The sequence below is a fragment of the Micropterus salmoides genome, unplaced genomic scaffold, assembly GCF_014851395.1.
Source record: "Micropterus salmoides isolate LMB-PRFRI ecotype aquatic unplaced genomic scaffold, ASM1485139v1 Ms_hic_scaffold_6, whole genome shotgun sequence".
Classification (NCBI taxonomy): domain Eukaryota; kingdom Metazoa; phylum Chordata; class Actinopteri; order Centrarchiformes; family Centrarchidae; genus Micropterus; species Micropterus salmoides.
This window is the reverse complement of record NW_024044348.1, coordinates 27035224-27042769: the sequence shown is the minus strand read 5'-3', so window position 1 is coordinate 27042769 and position 7546 is coordinate 27035224. Positions and strand designations below refer to the sequence as shown.

The 7546-nt window shown below is 51.0% G+C and overlaps 1 long non-coding RNA gene across 1 annotated transcript; it reads left to right on the top strand.

The window, feature by feature from the left end:
- The first annotated feature begins 255 nt into the window (after nt 1–255).
- LOC119890776 lies at nt 256–706 on the top strand. The gene is made up of 3 exons (XR_005442298.1): nt 256–392; nt 478–553; nt 648–706. It is a non-coding gene; the product is annotated as an uncharacterized LOC119890776 (long non-coding RNA).
- The last annotated feature ends 6840 nt before the right edge of the window (nt 707–7546 follow it).

Genomic DNA, 7546 nt, shown 5'->3' with positions numbered 1-7546 from the left:
ATTATGGTTTCTGGCGCAGTACGCATCTGCCCCACAACTCACTCTCTCTCTCCCTCTCTCTCCCCACTGTGTCCGCTCGGACAAATAGCATGCACGTGTGGCAGGTTGAGGGTTTTTCTCCCTCCCGCCACTATATGGCACTGCGCTGGTGCCTTGACAACCGGATGCCCCTGCCGTGGCCTATAAGTACAGGTGGTGATGCACCTGTGTCAGTCTCTTTCTTACCTGGACTGGGCATTTTGGCTGTTGGTGACAGTGATCCGGCGTTGTGGTGTACTGATGCGAGTGCTGTTACAGCTGTTATGGCCTGCAGCGCAACAGTTTAGCCGGTGGTTAATATCCCTAAACCTGCAGCATCCTGTATGCACGCGACACTGCTCTCGGTCCGTGTGGTAAGTGTGCTGTCTGCTTGCATGCCATTAGCTGTGTGCAGGTAGTGTATCGCGGTTAAACACAATGCTCCCTTGATTGTTTTAGAGCGAATCGTTGCTGTGCGGGCTGTCTCGATCTGGCCTTTGGCTGGTTATGTGTGTGCGCTGTGGAACCGTGGGGGGTATGTATGCATGTCTCGTATTGTATTCCATTTGATTGAATATATACCATGCGAAATATAATATAAATGGTGCGAAATCTTCCCTTCCCTTCAGTGATCTGCTGCACTGCTGCCTCAGCGGGGGTTTGAACGGCGGCTTGGTCTGTTTTTTTTGGGTGTCGCTCTCTCTCCCCCTGTGGGATTGCCCTCTGCCTGGTCGGCCCAGTTCCAGCTGTGTCTTAGCTCTAAGCGGGCTGCCGGTTTTAGCCTTTTTTTTTGTTGTTGGTTGGGTCTAGTTATTGTATATTTATACAATTGGCATTTTGTGGTGTGTGTGTGTGTGTGTGTTTTCAATTTTGGTTGGTTTGAATTAATTGATCTGTATGTTTTGATTCATTTTGGTGTGTTTTGCTTTATCCTTTTAGCCACTGTGTATTTTAAATAGTATATTGTATATTAAATTAGGCCCATACTTTTAATTTTATTCAGTAATGGCATGCCTTCTTAATTAGTATATGTAGTTGGTGTGGTTTCTTTCTTTTTGTTAAGTTACTTAGTATTTTGTTAATAAAATTATTTGTTTAAATGTGAAACACTCTCTGCCCTGGCCTTATTTCATACGAACCTGTGTGACCTATCAATATTTCCTAGGGCGAAATTCCCTAAGTGCCGTTGTTGGCAACTTATTTAAGTTAGTATTACGTATTTAAATGGAATCACACCCTCGTCTTGCTACATTCTGGCGTTGTCAGCAGGATTGAAGTAATTGAATTCAGGACAGAGAATTGTTTCCATTGACCTTTTGATTAATTATGTATGTTTTGTTCAACTGTGTTTTTGTTTAGTTTTACTTTAGCATTTTTTTTTTTGTGTTGTGTTTTGTATTTAATTTGTTTTATTTTCTTACAGGTACTGCTTGTACCCAGGGCGGAGCCGAGGCAGCAGTGTTTGCATTGAGGAATCAATTGGTGGTGAAAATGGTTGAGGTGCATTACATCCCCCCACGGTTGGTATGGAGGAAGAGGTGCAGCAGTTAAGGGAGCTAGTGTTACAACTAAAGGCAGACAATGCACAACATCTTCAGGAGCAGGCGGGTTCATCGGGGAGCTCTGGTAGGGCCTCCCCCATTCCTTCGGCTGTGGCTGGTGGTGCCCCGTCAGCAGGTTTAGCAGCTGTTGCCCCAGAACGGTTGGTCGTCCTTCCTCGAGATCGTAAGTGCCCTATATTCACTGGCAGAACAGGGGTAGGTATTGTTGAGTGGCTAGAGGAGGTGCAGATGTGTGCACGTGCTCGTTATCTTTCTGCCCCAGATCAGGCTCTGTTGACTCTCATGGTTGACCATTTGGGGGGAGAAGCAAGGGAGGAGATTAAGTTTTGCTCCAGCACTGAACGGAGAGATCCAGACAGGATTTGTGCCATTTTAAAGGAGCTTTATGGCTGTAATCAGTCATATGTTACTTTACAGCAGGCTTTTTTTCCCTGTCACCAGCTTGAAGGGGAAACATTGCAGGAATTCTCCCTAGCCCTACTGGCCTTAATGGCACAAGTTAAACAGCACGCCCCTGATGGGATGCCCAGTTCAGAGGTTCTCCTTAGAGACCAATTTGTTGAGCATGTTATGGATAGTTCCCTTCGTCGGGAGCTTAAACAGCTGGTGCGTGGCCAACCCACTGCCACTCTTTTGGAGTTACGCAGTGAGGCTATCAGGTGGGAAAGAGAGGGCCTTCCAGGGGGTGTTAGGGGATGTAGTTTTTCGCCGTCGTCCGCTCATGGGTTCCAGTTTGGGGTACACAGTTGTACTCAACCCCCATCTAGTGTAAGTTTATCAGGTCCGGATCTCGGTGAGTTGAAGGACCTTTTGAAGCGCCAGCAACAGCAGCTAGATCACCTGACCCAGACTGTGTCCTCGTTACAGGCGTCTCGCCCCCATGGCACGACTCCTCGCAACCTACACCTCCTTTGCAGAAGGTGCCAGCAGCCTGGCCATTTTGCGCGAGAGTGTGATGGCGAGAGGGTTCCTTTCTGCCGTAGACGTACCAATTCAGCGGCTGGGTTTTTGCATCCACCTCAACCGTCGGAAAACTGAAGCCCACTGAGTTGTTGAGCCACTGCTCAGTTGGGGAAACCATAGGCTCGCGGGATGGTGCCCCTCTTGGTTTAGTTGCTCCGTGCCCAAACCTCACTGTTTCAATCGGAGGGGTTGACGTTTCTTGTCTGGTGGACACTGGTTCTATGGTGTCGACTGTTGTGGTGCTACAGGATCTCCCCACTACCTTGTGTTCTTTTGTTCCCCCCTTCCCTGTGTTTTCTGTCTGTCCTCCCTGTCTGTGTCTGTCTGGGCGTGGCTACACTCTCTGGCTCCAGCGGCGCACCTGGTTCTCATTCCACTAATCAAGCTCCTGCAGTATTTCAACCCCAGTCCTCCTCACATTCTTCGCCAGATCGTCAGTTAACCACATGTGGTACATGCGTCAAGGCCGACAACCTTCTCCTGTAAGTTTCCCAGTAATTTCTGTCTCTCCCTGGATTAACCTGTTTTTCTCTGTGCCCAGGATCACCCTACCTCCAGGAACCCTGCTGAACGCCACGTATCTTACCTGGACTTACTCCCCTCCTCCGTGTTCTCCATTCTGCCCTGTTGGACCTATCAATAAAACCCTTTTGTTACCCCTTCGAACTGTACCGAGTCTGCCTTTGAGTCCTCAAGTTTTTGCACTATGACAGTCGACCATAACAGAGAGCTTTTTTTTAGCACAGTTTGCACCCTGGTGTCATGAACGCCCCTATGTTGGCTACTTGGAGCTAGACGTGGAGCTTTGTGATAAGGTGTTGCCCCATTGTGGAGTCCTGGTCGTCAAGGACCCTCCCGGTGCTGTGTCGTCTGTCCCTGGCATTTTTGGAATGAACGTGATTCGCAAATGTTATCATGAGTTATTTGGAACTTTTGGTTCTTCTCTTTTTGACTCTCCTTCCGTCTCCCAGGCACCAGGCCCAGTTCTGGTGGCCCTACAGAAGTGCCATCAGTCTGTCACACCTGACCCAAAGAGTTTTACCGGGGCGGTGAGGGTCCGGGGTAGGAGAGTGGTGCGAATTTCTGGTGGCACCTTAACGTTGGTTGCTAGCACTTGTTGTGAACAGTTGTCTGGTCAAAGTGCCCTGTTTGAACCTCCCGAGTCAGGGTTACCAGCCGGGCTTTTGGCTTCTCCTTGCCTTGTGCATGTTGTTCGGGGTACTGTGTATGTTCCTGTGGTGAATGTGGGGACCACAGAGGTTGTGCTTTACCCACGGACATGCCTGGGTACTGTGGTGGACGCCCAGGTTATCAGCCGGCCGGCGAGTGTGACCGAGGTTAGTCCCGCTGTAGCAGTGGTCTCGTCTCACACTGTTTCTCCTTCTGTGTCTGACCAACTAGACTCAGTGGACATCTCTGCCTTAACTGAGCAGGAGCAGAGTAGCGTAAAGTCTCTACTTCATAAGTATCAGTCAGTCTTTTCAGCCCATGACAATGACCTGGGATGTGCAAATCTCATCTCTCATGATATTCCTCTTCTGGATGATGTTCCCATCCGACAGAGATATCGGCGAATCCCTCCTTCAGAGTATGAGGCTGTGAGGATCCACATTAACCAACTTTTAGAGTCGCAGGTGATCCAGGAGAGTAGTAGTCCTTATGCATCACCAATTGTTCTGGTGCGTAAGAAGGATGGTAGTCTGTGGTTGTGCGTGGACTACCGTCTGCTAAACAGCAAGACTAGAAAGGACGCTTTTCCTCTGCCACGCATTGAGGACAGTCTGGATGCGCTTTCTGGGGCTCGCTGGTTTTCCACTATTGATCTGGCCAGCGGGTACCATCAGGTCGCTATGTCAGAGCTAGATCGGCCCAAGACTGCTTTTTGCATGCCGTTTGGACTCTTTGAGTTCAACCGCATGCCTATTGGGTTGTGTAATGCTCCCAGCACGTTTCAGCGGCTGATGCAGCGCATGTTTGGTGAACATCAGGGTCAGTCGTTGTTGCTTTACCTGGATGACATCATTGTATTCTCATCCTCTGTGGAACAACATCTGCAGAGGTTGGAAACTGTGCTTGGTCGTCTCCAGAGCGAGGGCTTGAAAGCCAAACATGTGCGTTTTTCAAACAGGAGGTTGGCTATCTGGGCCACGTTATTTCTAGCGAAGGGGTCTCTATGGACCCCAAGAAGATTGAGGCAGTGGCCAGTTGGCAGCGGCCTAAGCACATCTCAGAGTTGCGTTCCTTTTTGGGCTTCGCTAGCTATTATCGGCGGTTTGTGGAGGGCTTTGCCCAGTTGGCAGCACCACTACACCGCTTGGTGGCCGCGCTGGCTGGTACAAGGTCAAAGCGGGGGTCGAACCAGGCATTAGAAACCTCTTGGACACCTCAGTGTGAGGAAGGGTTTGAGGCAATGAAGGCAAAGCTGGTTTCGGCCCCAGTGCTGACCTATGCAGACTTTTCACGTCCTTTCATCTTGGAGATTGATGCCAGCCATCATGGGTTGGGGGCTGTGCTCTCACAGGAAACTGAGACTGGTGTGAGGCCAGTGGCCTACACTAGTAGAGGTCTCCGTCCCCCTGAGCGCAATATGTCCAACTACAGTTCTATGAAGTTGGAATTTCTTGCGCTGAACTGGGCCATGACTGAAAAATTTAGGGAGTACTTGTTGGGTCACAGGTGTGACAACAATCCATTGAGTTACCTGCAGTCCGCTGTCACGACAGTATGTAACTGGATCTGAAGTGTTGGCGGCCTGTGTTGCTGGGCACATCGGTGCCCGACCACCTTCAGCAGAACCCAGACACGGAGTCCGGGCTGCTGGCCACCCAGTCGGTGATTTCAGCATTTCCTGCCCACTCCGCGGCCGACCTTCGTCAACTGTCTAGCGTCAACTGTCTAGGCCTGTTATGGCAATCTTGCGCCGGTGGGACCGGTTGGTGGAGCTGGAGGGAGTCCTCTTCCGCCGGGTGTTTCATTCCGATGGGGGGGAGGAATCTGTTCGGCTCATGTTGCCTGCAGTCCTCCAACAAGAGGTTTTACACCAGCTCCATCAGGAGCATGGACACCAGGGGATTGAACGCACCACAGAGCTGGTAAGACAGCGCTGTTATTGGCCTGGAATGTCCATGGACATTAAGCAGTGGGTTTTGGGGTGCGAGCGTTGCCAAGTCGCTAAAGACTCTGGCCATGGACCTCATAGCTATATGGGCCATTTGCTTGCTTCCCAACCAAACGAGATTGTGGCGATAGACTTCACATTGTTGGAACCCTCCCGTAATGGGTGTGAGAACATCTTAGTGATGACTGACGTTTTCAGTAAGTTTACGGTGGCTGTCCCTACACGGGACCAATGTGCCGCTACCGTGGCCCAGGTCTTGGTGGTAGAATGGTTTTATAAATTCAGTGTCCCCAGTCGCCTTCACTTGGATCAGGGGAGAAGTTTTGAAGGCTCATTGATTCACAAGCTCAGTCTTTTGTACAGTGTGGAAAAGTCCCGTACAACCCCTTACCATCCTGCAGGTAATGGGTAATGCGAGCGCTTCAATAGAACGCTTCATAACCTTCTTCGGACTCTTCCAGTGTCCCAGAAGCGAGACTGGGCTTCTTGTCTTCCGCAGGTCCTCTTTTGTTATAACACCACACCCCATCAGGGTACTGGAGAGTCACCATTTTACCTGATGTTTGGACAGGAACCCCGACTTCCTGTGGATTTCATTTTGGGCAGGATCCAAGATCCTGTGCTTGGTGCAGTACAGGATTGGGTGGTTGAACATCAGGCTAGACTCAAGGTTGCTTTTGAGAGGGCGGGTGAACGGTTGACGGCTGCTGCCGGCCGGAGGAAAGAGAGGCATGACCGGCAGGTTAAGAATGTGCCTTTTCCTTTAGGCCAGTTGGTGTACCTGCGAGACCTTGGGGTTAGGGGCCGTCATAAAATCCATGACCTCTGGGGTTCGGAGATCTACCAGGTCATGAAGGCTCCCCTTGGTGAAGGCGCAGTTTACACCGTTGCCCCTGTGGCTGACCTGAATAGGATCAGAAACGTGCACCGGGACATGATGAAAGCTGTGGTCCGGCCTGGTGTGGGCTCTTCCTTGGCAGAGGTACCAACTCAACCTGTTGAGCAGATGCCAAGTGATGACTCTGGTAACAGCAATTTATGGCTGTTGGTCCCAGAAACCCCTTTTCCATGTCCAGCCCCTGCACAGAGGACACTCCTTCCTACAAGTCCTGGTGCAGCAGGACCATCTCAAGTTGGGCATCCATCCACTTCTGTGGGGTGTGAGGATTCTCCACCTCAGCTCCCTCCAGGGTCTCCTATGGACCAGCCAGGCCAGCAGGTCCTGCGTCGCACGACTCGTGCAACAGCTGGCTGTCCAAATGTCCATAATGTACCCCGTTCCATTGGTCTTCAGGGCAGTGATGGGCCGTCTTACTCTGTGTCTAGTACCCAGGCAGCTGTTTTCAGGCCTTGGTAGTAGCCATACTTTGATGGTCCATCGCCGGGCCGGCGATGAAAAGAGTGGGGTTAGATGTGGCAGGTTGAGGGTTTTTCTCCCTCCCGCCACTATATGGCACTGCGCTGGTGCCTTGACAACCGGATGCCCCTGCCGTGGCCTATAAGTACAGGTGGTGATGCACCTGTGTCAGTCTCTTTCTTACCTGGACTGGGCATTTTGGCTGTTGGTGACGGTGATCCGGCGTTGTGGTGTGCTGATGCTGTTATGGCCTGCAGCGCAACTGTTTAGCCGGTGGTTAATACCCCTAAACCTGCAGCATCGCCGGGCGGCGTCCTGTATGCACGCGACATTGCTCTCGGTCCGTGTGGTAAGTGTGCTGTCTGCTTGCACGCTGATGGAACTGTCTGCTGTGTGCAGGTAGTGTATCGCAGTTAAACACAATGCTCCCTTGATTGTTTTAGAGCGAATCGTTGCTGTGCGGGCTGTCTCGATCTGGCCTTTGGCTGGTTATGTGTGTGCGCTGTGGAACCGTGGGGGGTATGTATG